At 34.4% G+C, this 15,538-nt stretch overlaps 1 protein-coding gene across 7 annotated transcripts in view; it reads left to right on the forward strand.

Moving 5' to 3' along the window:
• LOC124364927 (tensin-1-like) overlaps positions 1-15,538 on the forward strand; it is a 565,111-nt gene that overhangs the window by 288,229 nt on the left and 261,344 nt on the right. Inside the window, exon 1 of one of the 7 annotated variants that reach the window (XM_046820753.1) lies at positions 14,263-14,399. The exons of the other annotated variants lie outside the window; for them this stretch is intronic. The gene's annotated coding sequence lies outside the window, so the exon portion shown is untranslated. Of the gene's footprint in view, positions 1-14,262; positions 14,400-15,538 lie in introns of those variants that run through there. 7 annotated transcript variants of the gene reach the window in all.

The raw sequence follows: 15,538 nt of genomic DNA on the forward strand, positions 1-15,538 counted from the left end.
TATCATTTCAGAACAGTATTTGCGAATATCTCTTTTTATGACATAAGACTGGAGATAATCTTCATCTTTATGGAACCATTTATCTATAAGGATAGACAATACCAGGATCGGATCTTTTTGCCAGGAGTCTAACAGAGAAGAACTGTAGGAAAACATCAGCTTCTGAATTCAGTTTAATGAAAGTAATGTAACTCCTGTAGGTTTCACGGACATACTTGGAATTATATTAATAATTCTTAATTACGACTTGAATTTTTAGTATTCAATTGTTTGCTTTTATGGACGTGATAAACCCATGTGCAGTTCAATATATTTCGTATAATTCAACGCATTAGTAGTTATGAATTTAGTGTACATTTCGTCAAACACTTTTTATTATAATTGGGGTTAAATAGGTGGGGGGAGAGGGAGAGGTGTCTTGGCGCCCATAATGCGGCAAGTGTAAGCGTATGCAAGATAATAAAGTTGTTATCCCACGGATCCTTTGTGCGATTAAAACATTTCCGCGATTTTACAGATTTGTTTGGCGGCATTGTAGACGACCATTTAATTGGCCAAAGCAATTACTCGGTGCTGGTCGGCCGGGTATAATTAATTGTTAACGACTGTGCACGTCTCGGTGTGTGGCCAGACCACTGACCAGCTCTCCAGTCCGGTCCAAGACAAGGTCACGAGCACGTTGTTCCTCTCGGCGATATATTAATTTCCGGCTCGAATCGTGCCTAACAGTCTTATCGTTAATTCGGCGGCCGCATCGCGACGCCCCGGAGCGCGAGCCTCCGCCCCGCTATCATCGCGTCGCGCTAAATGACCGCCACCACCCTCCCTTGATAACCTACTGCTGCAGGACCCCGCCAACCTGCATCTCCATCAAGCATCATACATCTTTTGAGTTCTAAACTATCTTGTTGGTTTCTTATCACAAGTTTGCCTCTCATTCGGATATGAATATTATTAATGTTGAATTCAAAAGTTTTACTGGCATGTACATGTGCTTTTTTAAATTTTAAAACAATGAAATAATGAAATGATATTCTAGGAATATACACTGCCACTTCATCCAGTAGTGTGGCAGCGCAATAATAGAAAAATAATGTTTATTAGCGAGAGTCCTAACTCTTCTTTATAGACTGCTCACTCCGTGCCGTCTGCTAATCACTGTACTTAATCTTATCAATACAAATTGCCTTATTTGACTAATGTACTTTCGATTGATTAGATATTAAAGCTTTGTCTTGTTACTATATTAAGGAAACGAACATTAAACATTTAACAGCAACAAATATAAAATAAATATAATACATATATACAAATAAATAATATAATAATGAGGTAATACATAAATACACATACTATGTACAGTTTAACAAAATAAATATAACGACGAGAAACCAATAAATACGCTAACAAACAATAAATAATTATACAAGAGCATTGTTTAAGAAACTGATATTACTATTTTCAAATAACCAATTTTTCAACTTAATACTAAACAATTTTACTGTGCTACAGTCTTTAACTTCAGAAGGCAGTTGATTAAAGTATTTCGGCCCAACATATTTAAAAGAATGTGTAAACAACGATTTCTTTACTTTAGGCGTTCTAAAAAAGTGTTGTACTAAATTTCTCGTTCTATACATTAAATGTATTGTGCCTGTATTACCACTTCTTAAATAGAAGAGCATTAGCACCTTAAACACAAAAAGATGTTATAAAGGTAATATTCTTAGCTTACAGTATAGGGGAAAAGAACTTTCACGCTTCAGCTTTTGTAAAATTATTCTTAAAAAATGGTACTGAATAACACGTATTTTTGTTATTTTATATTTAAAAGTTCCTCCCCAGCATTGTATCGCATACTGCAGAAAATATAGTGTTCTCAACAGCTTTTCACCACAAATATTTTTTTTTCGTAATGATGATTTTAATATTTTAAATAAATAATTAATATGATTTTCCCAACTTAGTTTTGTATCTAAAAATACTCCAAGATATTTTAAGCTGTCTACTTTCCCTATACTTAGACAGTTACAATAATTAGTTTCAGCACAGTTTAGGATGAGGTACTTCAACTCAGATTGGAAATGAAAACTTCTAAAATCAAAATTTATATATTTAGTTTTGTTAACATTTATTTCCATTTTATTACTATCGCACCAGATTCTTAAAAATTGCCAGGTCTTCTGTTATTTGTCTCCAGAGCGGTAAAATATTTTTTTCAGAATAAAACAGAGCAATATCGTCCGCAAACGCGCTAACAAACACAAACATAATAAATTTGCATAAGATTTCTTTGTGCTATGTAACATTTGGCATAAAACCATGCTACTTTGAAAAATACATATTTAATATCGTTTCTAGGAGGTTACTAACCCTATTTTCTTAATGTTTTATATAAGTGTTGGTTTTAGATCTTTATCACTTTTTTAAGCTAGGTACACCACATCACCTCCTTGTCCTAGATAAGGTACCATGCAAACTGAAAGCTTACCTCGTTTCATTTTTGTAATGTCTTTGCAGTTACACTGACGTGAATGAATGAAGGAACTGTTTATTTTTTGCAGACGAAATGAGGACCATTAGGTCCTTTATTACACTTAACCAACTTCAATTTGTAATTAAAAAAACAACAACTGTTCCCAGAAAACAGAAATAAATACAATATAATTTATCAAAACTAAAAATAAAAATATTATACAGGAAGAATGTTTATATTTTCTTGGCAGACAAAATAAAATTGGGTCAGCCAGCAGAGTGATAGTATTAAATGACACTAAGCCAAACCCCATGATTGGATACCATCATAGAACTCATTCTTGTCTAGTGTAGAAATGAAATGTTAACGGCTGCAGGTAAAATGTTCTAGAGATACCTTGCCACATTAAAAAGTTACACTTCTGTTAGGTTTCACAGTGGTGTTTAAATAATAAAATTTCAGGTGATTTAGGGAGGGTACTACAACTCATGAATGCGCTGGAACTAGATCTTGTTACCAACTTGTAACATTTTCTTTCACCCTATTTTTTACTTTTCATTGTATGAATAATCTACACGTGATAATATGCCAAATATTAAAATCTCATTTGATTGTACTCAGCTTGTTTACAAATTGATTTGTTCTTCTACTTTCTCGTTATTTATTTTTTCTCATTACTTCCTTATTATTTGTTCTCGTTGCAATCATGATTAGCCATAAGACCAATGTAAACGTTGAGTGTTTACTAACACTCAGCTAAATCCTATAGTGCTGCTAATTTACGAATGAAGCAAAAAGTCGAGTTTATATGGCAGTTCGTTTTCAATATGTCGTTCGGGAAGATAAAATAAAAACAGTTATCGAGCCCCACAAGCGATAAGCTTTACCGATCAGCCAATTATAGACTGTCCAAATGATCATTGCTACTCGCGTCATTAATTTGAGAAATGGATTTTACATTATTTATCATTTTTATGTTGCCAGCAACATGAAAGGGAATAGGGGTACTGACAGAGTAGAAAATGAATCATATAATTGGGTTTATTATATGAAATTAAACTTACAATGTTTAATTCGCCCAACTTCCACACGCTATAGCACCCGAACCAAACAACCACTGTTTTCAACTATTCTCATATTCTTCGTGAAAACCCATATGGTTGTTTCAGGAAATCCTGAAGATTATGATCCAAGTGGCATATATGTGAGATCCATTTTTATTTAAGAATGTTCTTTCTACTCCGTTAGCTTTTAAATCAGGTACATCGAAAGTTTAGAAGGAAAACCTGTCCAGGCCCATTTGTAAATTTATATTGGCTTTCCTGTGAATCTAACGTGTGACCTCTCGTTAGAAAGCCCGAGTTATGGAACCAAACCTGACACCTATGCAAAGGTGAAGATCAAATAAAAGCATTTTAAATCAAAGCAGAGGGGTGGTTATTACAATAAAGATAAAAATACTGGTAAAGGTTAAAAATATAAGTGTGTGTGTGTGTGTGTGTGTGTGTGTGTGTGTGTGTGTGTGTGTGTGTTTTGCATTCACACTATTCTATTACCTTATAGATACAACATCTCACCTGTTACGTCTAGTATCCATGCTCAAATATGAAACGTGTCAAATAATTTGAAATTTAGGCATTTTTGGAATATCAATACATTACACCTTTACAAAATTACATTTCAGATACGATTTGTTGTAAAAAAATTCCTAATGTCTTTCTCATCTTAAAATCTCAAGTGTAATAAATAATAACTTAATAATAATAACATATAAACGAATATTACAATTTTTATAATTATAAGAAGACATCATGTTCGTTTTAATGACAAAACGGTATTAAATTTCAGTAAAAGAATAAATATAAATATCCAATAAGAGTTAGTACGAACTCACGTTGTGGTTACTATACATTGCACAGAAGATCGTTAAAATTAAAACGTAGCAAGTATGAAAACAATGTAAAATTATAATTACAAGTTACCACCATAGCTGTACAAATATTTGCCTATTTGATTTGGCTGATGTTATTATAACGTTGACACAGTTAATTAATGTTTACATGAGTACTGTACAACGTACCTGCTGTAAGTATATTGTGTTGCTTCGTATTTTATTTCTTTAAGAATATTTCACACAAACATAATTACGATTATATATCCATCGTTAGTATTTCATTTAATGTTTCCTTTTTATTTTACCCAAAACAGTTATGGTTACGATAAAGTATGCCTGCAATGTAATAATAAACCGTAGGTTGGAGAAATGATCCTGTTATAAACAAGTATATAGTGGAGATAGAATTTTCAAAGAGAAGTGGGTCAATTCCATTACTTCCTTTAGTAAACGAGTATGTAGAGAGAGAAGTACCCGTATGTTTCACAGAAGTAGACCACTCTATTTTGTTACCTATGTCTGCTTGAAATATGTCTGCAGTAAAGAAGTTTATACCTAATATCATAATTTTTGAATCTCGTAACAAGTACCTATTTCTGACATTTTGTTTCTAACATTACAGTTACTCATAATTTTTTTTTAGTAGCTATAAATGAATGGTAACATTTTTCATAAAACTGGCGTAATGACCAAAGAGTCTACAAAACTAGTGTTGGAATTAAGGAATATTTAAAGTTGTTTAAATAAAGTTATTAAAATATCAAGTGAGCAGAAAATATTAAGTCGGTTATTTAGAATGTTGGAAGTGAAGTAAATACGTCAAATCAAAACCATAGCAAGCAAAAACGTACACAAAAAATTAATAAGTGCAGCAATGGGTTGCTACTCAGAAACTATGTAATACCTGACTGGTACAATAACAACATAGCGTTTAGACAACAATGCAACAATATTTATAAAAAGCATTGTTGACGGTTCGACATTTTATTTATAGCCATCTAAAATCACTCCTTGATACTAAATTGCAAGTAATTATGGATCCAAATTAAATTTGTCAGAATTCTATATTTGTACAAAGTATTGCTTTATACAGTATAACAAATTATTGTTTTAATCCGAGTACGGTTTTGCGTTGGTATTTTGTAATTCAATAAAACAATGATCAAGTTCAAAAACAATGCCTGAATCAATGGTCCGAGAAAGTACCAACAATTATAACCATGGGACAGTTGACTGTAACCACCATTGAAGTGCTGATGCAATCTGTTTATGCAATCCCTCATTGCATGCAATCACAGGCTGGGCTCCTCGGACTGCATTAATCTCCCCACAGCAACACTTCAAAAGAGCATTGAAACGTTTGACAATTTATGTCCGAGTGTTGCTCAACCCGACCCACCTTAAAGGGAGGCAATTACATAAATAGCCGGGTCCATTTGCATGTTGAGGCCACCATTGTGATGACGTCACCAACGGCCTAGCCGCGTACACGAGTCTTCTCTGTGACGTCACAAGCCAGGTGTCGTGCTGGCGCACCTTTATGCCTTACAGATAATGATTACAGCCACACCGCAGGACGTCGTAATATTTTTAGATAAATAGAGAATTTTTATTGGATGACGGATCGACTAAAACACAGTAGTCTGTAGGAAGGCATAATGACGGACTGTGTTGTATTCTTTCATACAAGGCTGGTTATACTAACATACATTCGGTGGCATACAAAAAGTCGCTCATGTAACCACAGATTTATTAGGGTAAACTTGAACCATTATACTAAGAAGCAATCGGAAGAAAAAATAAACTAGAAATTTAACCACAAATTTATTAGAACAAATTTAAGCTGTTATACTAAGAAATAATCGGTAGCATACAATAAATTTGCACATGTAACCCCAGATTTCTTGGAACACATTTGAACTTTTGTATTAAGAAGCAGTCGGTAGCATACAATAAAGTACTCATGTAACCACAGATTTATTGGAACAAATTTGAGCTGTTATGCTAAGAAGCAATCGGTAGCATACAATAATCTACACATGTAACCACAGATTTATTGGAACAAATTTGAGCTGTTATGCTAAGAAGCAATCGGTAGCATACAATAAAGTACACATGTAACCACAGATTTATTGGAACATATTTGAGCTGTTATGCTAAGAAGCAATCGGTAGCAATACAATAAAGTACACATGTAACCACAGATTTATTGGAACAAATTTGAGCTGTTATGCTAAGAAGCAATCGGTAGCATACAATAATCTACACATGTAACCACAGATTTATTGGAACAAATTTGAGCTGTTATGCTAAGAAGCAATCGGTAGCAATACAATAATCTACACATGTAACCACAGATTTATTGGAACATATTTGAGCTGTTATGCTAAGAAGCAATCGGTAGCAATACAATAAGCTACACATGTAACCACAGATTTATTGGAACAAATTTGAGCTGTTATGCTAAGAAGCAATCGGTAGCAATACAATAATCTACACATGTAACCACAGATTTATTGGAACATATTTGAGCTGTTATGCTAAGAAGCAATCGGTAGCAATACAATAATCTACACATGTAACCACAGATTTATTGGAACATATTTGAGCTGTTATGCTAAGAAGCAATCGGTAGCAATAAATAAGCTACACATGTAACCACAGATTTATTGGAACAAATTTGAGCTGTTATGCTAAGAAGCAATCGGTAGCATACAATAATCTACACATGTAACCACAGATTTATTGGAACAAATTTGAGCTGTTATGCTAAGAAGCAATCGGTAGCATACAATAATCTACACATGTAACCACAGATTTATTGGAACAAATTTTAGCTGTTATGCTAAGAAGCAATCGGTAGCATACAATAATCTACACATGTAACCACAGATTTATTGGAACAAATTTGAGCTGTTATGTTAAGAAGCAATCGTTAGCATCCAATAAAGTACAAATTTAACCACAGATTTATTGGAACAAATTTGGGTTGTTATGCCAAGATGCAATCGGTAGCAATAAATAAGCTAAGAAGCAACCACATATGCATTTGGTCTAGTTTGAGTTATTATAATAACAAGCAATCCAACAGTATAGATTGGACGCACAAATTACTAGTGTCACTGTTATACTTTTAAGTTATGCGTTGTGTGTGATTTTTAACATAGCAGAGTTTTACTTCTTATATAGTATGCAACTGAAGGAGTGTAATTCCGATATCTCTTCCACACGTTTATAGAACAACAAATATCCTCTATATCTGAGACAGCATTAACCTATTAGTAATTTTTTCCATTAGGTAATAAGTAATTCTTCGTTCCAACACAGTTTTATAACTCAAATTGGTGTTCCAAGAATATTGGTTTCCTCATAAGATAAAAAAGGCTCTAAGTTTGTTTTTTTTCTAATTTTCATCACAACCTAGAGAATTTTCCTCTGGATCCTCCACCAATGTTGCTCTTAAGAGCCTATCCTGTGAATCGAAATGGAGTTTTTCGACAGCTTTTATTGCATTAAATTAGCAATTCGCCAACTACCGGACTTCAGTTTAAATTTATGGTTTTGTGAAATACTCGATTGATAGATATGTGTGTGTGTGTGTGTGTGTGTCTTGTGATATTTACTATAAATAACAAGTTTACTATATTATGATTATTAATTTACAGTAAATTTTATTCATAATATAAAGTACATTTTCATCTAATTATATACGTATAAAAACTATCTGATATATATATATATATATATATATATATATATATATATATATATATGTATATATATATATATATATCTTTTTGTGATTCAATGTTTATTGAAATTAAATAAGGCTATTGCCATTTATACAATTTAACGTAAATAAAAGTCATTTGACAGGTATTTGGTCTTCCGATCATATGTTAGTTTGCTTATTTAAACACATATGTGACAGATACGGCCAAATACAAAATAATTGAATCGGAAAAAGTAAGCGCTCTGTGGTGTAATGGTAGCACATTCAGCCGGCAAGTGAGAGATCCGGGTTCGACTCCCGGCGGAGCAAGTACTTTTTGTGATTCAATGATTATTGAAATTATATTTATATATATATATATATATATATATATATATATATATATATATATATATATAGTATATATATATGTATATATATGTAAATATATATGTATATATATGTGTGTATATATATAATTTATATATATATATATATATATATATATATATATTATTTGTTGTAAATCAAACAAATTAATGAACCTTATTCCTTCACGACCATATCATCCGGGTCAACGACAACAGTTTATAGAACTACAAATTTTCCATTTTGAATATCACATTGGTCACATTGACATTTTGTAACATTGTATTTTATAGTGCGATAGTTAATTTTTTACTCTGAGGCTTTTTACGAGTATTTTCAGAGGCTAATAGAATGATAACTTCTTGTTTAGATAACCTCGCATAAAAAAGTAATAAATGTTTGACGTTGTAAGATCGAAGCGTTTCGGACAGTGACCGACACCAATAATATTGTTTTTAACAAAACGTTATCTAGAAATGAACTTTGAATTGTGTTTGAGAGAAGAGACAACGGAGTCAATCAACTTAGAGAGAACTGAACCATTTCATTTCTGAAAGATTTGTGTATTCTGCGGACTACTCATGTCGTAATGCAACTCTCTTGAAATTATGGGTGGTTCCATATTACTATACTTTCATTACATAACTGAAATTATAAGATATTTGCCTTTTAATTGGTTTTCTAACCTTCATACCTTGTTGATTAATGGTAGAATAAATGGCAATGGGGTAAAGAGATCAAATATTGATGGGAAAGAATATTTTAGAGTGGCTTTTGAAAAATCTTTAAAATTAAATTCACCTTATTAAAAAATTTTAAGGATTTTAAAAAATTTGCAAATTTTGTTCTTTAACAGTGTTCTTAACAACCTGTAACAAAATTTTACAAAATGTTAAGGCACTTAAATGAAATATAAATATATATTCTATCAATCTCTCCCTTTTAGATTAAGTTTGAACCAGTATTATCTTACAATTAGCTAAAGCAAATCGCACTAGCAAGCGTGTAGTTGATCACGTATCCTTAATAGCGACTTAAACAGTAATATATTTTCATGTAGAAGAAACCACATACGATTGTATCAGGAAAACATGACCCATACTTCCTATATGCCTGCTTCTAGGAAAAAAGTGATATATGTATGAAGATTTCAGCATCGAGTTGGAAGCGATGCGAGCATTTACTTGCATATGGTATCTAGGTACTCATCTCGTATATTTCAACAAATTTCACAGATTTTTCACAAGCAACGTGATGAACCTCCGATTGGATGGTAAACGGGTACGAGCGCGGCTTTTTGGTGCAGAGCCTGAGGTCGGCGGACAGCGGGAGTGCGGCAAGAATTACGTACTAGAGACGGACGTTAGAATTCGCGATGTTCTGGATAGGCACGAGAATGTGCTTAGCATATTTCTCGAGCTTTATAAGGCTTTTGACTGTGTGCATCATGATTCATGGCTGTTCCATTTAGAGGCGTATGACATTCGCGGTACCTTAAGGGGCGAGACCCCGCTGATGAAATATCTGAAAAAGTTAAAATTACCTATGGTGTCACACATCCGTGGGCCTGTTTTATTTTTACCATACTATTAATATGAAATCATCTATTTCGAATGTCAAGATGATTCAATACGCAGATGATTTACTCAAGTCTATGTTTTGAATAAGAAATAAAACAAGAACCTCAATTTAAATATTTTGACAATTTGAACTCATGCATTCCAAGATTTTTTTAAATGAACCAATCTACAATCTATTTAAAATCTACATTTATAAATTTTGGTTTCACAACAAAGTGATATTGACCGACGATGTCATCCCTAAGAAACTGAATCTACAATGTTCCCAGGACAAACCTGGGATGACCAGACAACCCAAGCTTACAGAAGGGTTATGTGTGGTATTTCTGCCACGAGAAATCTTCCTAAAAATTGCTCAAATGAGTATCAACACTGTCCTACTACTGGCTCTTTCACATCTTATCTATGGAATTAGAGTTTGAGACAGCTGTGCCAAATATGAACGGTACGGCTTACTCAGGCTCCAGAAGAAAGCTGGTCCGAATTATTGCAAAACTGAAATTCTTCATCTGGATTAAATAACGTAAACCACCTTCAAAACCTCAGCATCAGTAATACATTTTTCGCTCCTTTCTAATCTTTGCAAAAGTTTTGAATTTGAGAACGCTTGGAAAATTGAGACTGTGGGATTGCTCTGATTTAGTTTAGGTACGGCAACTACTGCTACCATTTTTGACAGTTACATAAATGTATGTAACGCTGTTGCGTCTCATCTTAGTTTGTCAAGATTAAAAAAACAGTTAACAAGTTTAATTGAAAACTTATTTTAATTCGACACATAAATTTGTGCATAATGTAATTATTTTATTATGTTTTACAAATAGAACTCACAAATTATAGTTGTAGGATATCTCATTAGAAATTCACTTTTTTGTTTATCACACATTAAATTTTGTTTATTTCATTAAATTTTTGGCGATGTTGACCTGTAAGATTCCAGTATTTATCTATGGAGGAAGATATAATTTTAAAAGTCTCAGAATAACGAGATAATCGAACCCTTGACCGCCTGATTGTTAGACTACTCCACACTCACGCGTCTACGCAAGTGTTCAAGCTGCGCGATCACTACGCATGCGCCAAGCCGTGATAAACTCTATAATGAAGGTAATCTAAAGCCTTTTGTGCGACCAACTCATATTTCTCAGCTCATTACTCGCCTGACTCATGATTCCAGTTGTGTTATGATAAATATGTCCACCGCTGCTGCCAGACCGCAGATAACAAACGCTGCAGTGGCGCCTTCTGGCGGGGAGTGTTCGCGTTACTCCTACCGACAGCTGCAACTTTGTCATCTTATAAAACATCTGTAATGTACTGTGAATATTTTGTTTAGGAGTTGTTAGATAACTTGTGTATTTCAAAACAGAGATGAATCTTTATAACATAAGAAAGAATTGTGAGAGTAGATGTTGAAACTTCACGCTACACTCCAGAAAATTGAAGCTAAAAGGTTGTATATTTTTCAATTCATATTATTTATATCTACTCTCCACCAACTCCATCCTTCTTCAGGGGTTTCTTCTTTTTATTTTTCTTCCTTTCTGGTATCTCAGTGCGTCTTTAATTGCCCACAACGTCATTGCCCACAACCTAATACATCCTCTCATCTGCCGGTTCACAGAGTTAATGTGGGTAATGATCAAGAGTTTAAGGAAAACTGTAGAATCCATTACCTCTTTTTAATTCTCGCCTCCTTTCTCCTAGTGTAAACCTAATGATTTACTCACTTCATCTCCATCAGTGAAGGCGTAAAGAAGTTCTGCTTTAGATCAATAATTTCCTTCCCATCCCAGCAGGACTGTGACGCCTTCAATCTTTTCAAAGGCCGTAATAAGTGACCTTGGTTAACTGAAACAGGAAGGTTTACCACAACCATAACCGGGCTATACCAGCGGCGGACGTGCAACCAAGGGACTTAGAGGTGGGAAACATAAATGTTCGTTAGAATTCAGGTTGCACAACCTCCATAGGGCTTGAAGGCGATTTCGTCGACCTCCAGTCCACATATCAGACTTATAATACAATTCAAATGACCAGAGCTATGATAATGAGATTGCTTATGAAACGACGCTAATTATAGTTTTCGTAGCAGTTTATTAATGTATTAATCCTATTAGTCCTTTACGGAAACCTGTAGAGGATGCTCCCTAAGGTTTGATTAACTTCTCCAAGACACCTATTGTTGAAAGTGCAAGCATTTGCTTGCGCGAGGAAGTGTAGGATACTTGATTTCCCACACTTGACCATTTTTTTGTGACTTTATACAAGATCGATATCATGTCTAACCTAAGTTCAGATAGTGATACTAAATAATACGTATAAATTAACCCGATTTCGTTCTAATGCCTAATATACAATTGTTGAGCCTATAAAATATATAATATACCAGTTGATGACTTAACTTAGACAAGTATGTCGAACACAGGTTTGCATTCATTTTATCAAATCCAACGACGTGTATTGCATTAATATTTAAATGAGACCAGGAAAACTCACATCAAATATCATTTAATGAATATTCAATAGCCTATTAATAGTATTATTGGAGATATTGGAATGATGATTAAATCCACAACTTCCAATGAAAAATATCTTTCAACTAAGATAGAACCAATTAAACTTTTCTTTTATACAAAAGAATTAGAAACTATAAAATACAAATAAAAATTCCTCTTATTTACCAATTAATTGACAAGTCTCAGAAATCTATCTGAGTAGTGATTTATATTTCAGCCATTAAAGGTCGGCTGGCTGCTCTAATATATGGAAAGTCGCCATATGGCTGGATTGTTTGCGTGTAGAGCTGAACTATTAGCTGCGTATGTGTAAGGTGTGGAAGGCGTGATACAAGGCAGTCCGAGGGTATAAAGCGAGCGCTACATGAGCTCATCCATAATTCATGTTGTCTTAGAGCGCCACCACAGATCTAGCGGAATCATAGGTAACCCGCGAGGGAGGGGCGGAGTCCTGCACACCCACAGCACCTCGCGGTCTCGTGGAAACTTCTGCCTGCCGATTGGATTTTTTGCAGATATTTTACATCTCAGTTTTCTAACCATGATTATTTAGTACAACAATCAAATTTGAAAAGATGACAAATTTATTGAATACATAAAGTCTTATAACAAACCTTAAATATCGAAATAGATTTTTTTAATGTATAGTCGATTTAAATCAACAATTTATTTAAAAATACGTCTGGAAATTTAATATATCCCCTTAATTGTTTAACCCTACTTTCCAACCGTTATAAATCCTTTCTTATGGCAAGACTGGTCAATCCTCCCTTCGCTCGTAACAATCTAGGTAAGAAAATATGATAGTTTCACCTTTTGGAGAATTACTCCATCAGCCTTAAAGGTAAACCAACTCAGTATTTAGAAAGAGTATACTTGATACCTAAATTGTAACAATTCCGGTATTCATAACGCGATAAACATTTATGACATTTCATATCCTTTATGTGTTAACTAACTTTAAATATTCAACTTTAGGCCGAAATGTAAAACACACATAATTAACGGTAGCTCACTGTTCCGGTAAATATACGCTACCCTGCATCTTGGAAAACGCGTGCTAGCGGAAGCATAAACTGTCATTGGAATTGATAATAACACGACGTATAACCGGTAACTCACTGTTCCGGTAACCACACGTTATCCCGTTTACTAGCTAGATGCGAGCTAGTGGGAACAGAGACAGTGGTGGGAACCGAGAACAACACGCCGCGGCAGCGGTAACTCACTGTTCCGGTAACTACACGTTACCCCGTTTACTAGCTGCGAGCTAGTGAGAACAGAGACAGTGGTGGGAACCGAGAACTACACGCCGCGGCAGCGGTAACTCAGTGTTCCGGTAACTACACGTTACCCCCGTTTACTAGCTAGATGCGAGCTAGTGGGAACAGAGACAGTGGTGGGAACCGAGAACAACACGCCGCGGCAGCGGTAACTCACTGTTCCGGTAACTACACGTTACCCCGTTTACTAGCTAGATGCGAGCTAGTGGGAACAGAGACAGTGGTGGGAACCGAGAACAACACGCCGCGGCAGCGGTAACTCACTGTTCTGGTAATCGCGACGTTGTTCCGCCAACTTGCGAGACTAGGACGCTCTCCGATGATTTGTCCGCGGAGCCTGTACCTGTTTCTTTTCGCGATCATGTTGTCGTATAAGGCGGTATGTAGTGGGCTAGTGCTAGTACGCGGACACGCCGCCAGACTGCAGCGCTGGGCCGAGCCGCTAGTTGTGTCGGGCCCTCCGCCGCCTCCACCGCGCGTGTATCCTTCATCCGTACTGTTTATCCCGCGTTCTGTGATAACAGGTGTTAGTGTGTCCCCCGATTACCCTCCGGATATGGTGTCAGGTATGCTCTCCTTTCTTCTTAATCGCTTATAAATTTTACAGTATTTTAATGATACTATAAAACATGTGTATATTAGAATATGATAACAACTATTTTCAGATTAAATAGTCTTCTTTATGGGATATTTCGTCGAACATTTCTTTTTCACTCATTACCAATCGGTTGACCACATAGTCTAATATTTGTCTTTAGTTTTAAAAGCATATGACACACTTTGTCACCTAACGGAAAGAAAAGATACCGAATCGAAGAAGAATCTTAATATCCTAATTGTGACATTGAAAGATGATTGATTGCCTTTATATTTAAAGAGTATTGCCTATTTTTGCAACAAACCAATATTTCGCTTTGCTTTCAATCTCCATAATTATATGTGGAAAATATTGCTTTTATATAGATTTTGACATTTCTCAGTGGCATTGAGTGCAAGAATGAAGACATTATACATTGAAAAGGAGGAACAAATTAGTAATCCATTAAAACATACTTATTAGATATACTAATTGGTTCGTGAAAAACAAAGTTAAACTGTTTAGCGAGGCTTGACGCTTCGTAATTGCGTAATTAGTTCAATTGTGCAAACAGTGTCAAATGTAAAAACTCAGCAGTAGCTTCATTTAAGGTTAAAATCGTCAATTCCAATATTGATTTATGAAATAAGCTCTGTTCAATTAGTTTAATGGTGGATATATTTAGAAACGTTGAATGTTTTATGTTATGTAATGAATGTTTATCATTGAGAGGTTTTAATGCAATCTTTGTTGATTATGTCTTGAAAACTAATTAAGCTGAACTAGGTTTATGTGAATATGAATTTTAATAGACCATTTTTCTAAAATTGTATATAATATTCTGTAAAAAATAATTTACCTTTTGAAAGTATGCTAAATACATAATTGTAATAATTTGATCGATTCTAAAATCACTTTCCATTCAACTAAAGCCGTTTTAAATAAATAAATATAAGTATGTTCATGAATAGCACCAGCACAAATAAGGAAAGACCACTTCTACGAATTTCCTACTTTTTGGAACATGAAGGCCTACATAGTGGATAGAAAGCGGGCACCTCCTAATATTCTAAAGTGGAGAATGGAGTACTTCTGTTGTCGTCCTATCCTGAATATATGGATTCCATT

This window comes from Homalodisca vitripennis, chromosome 6, assembly GCF_021130785.1.
Source record: "Homalodisca vitripennis isolate AUS2020 chromosome 6, UT_GWSS_2.1, whole genome shotgun sequence".
In the NCBI taxonomy this organism is placed as follows: Eukaryota; Metazoa; Arthropoda; class Insecta; order Hemiptera; family Cicadellidae; genus Homalodisca; species Homalodisca vitripennis.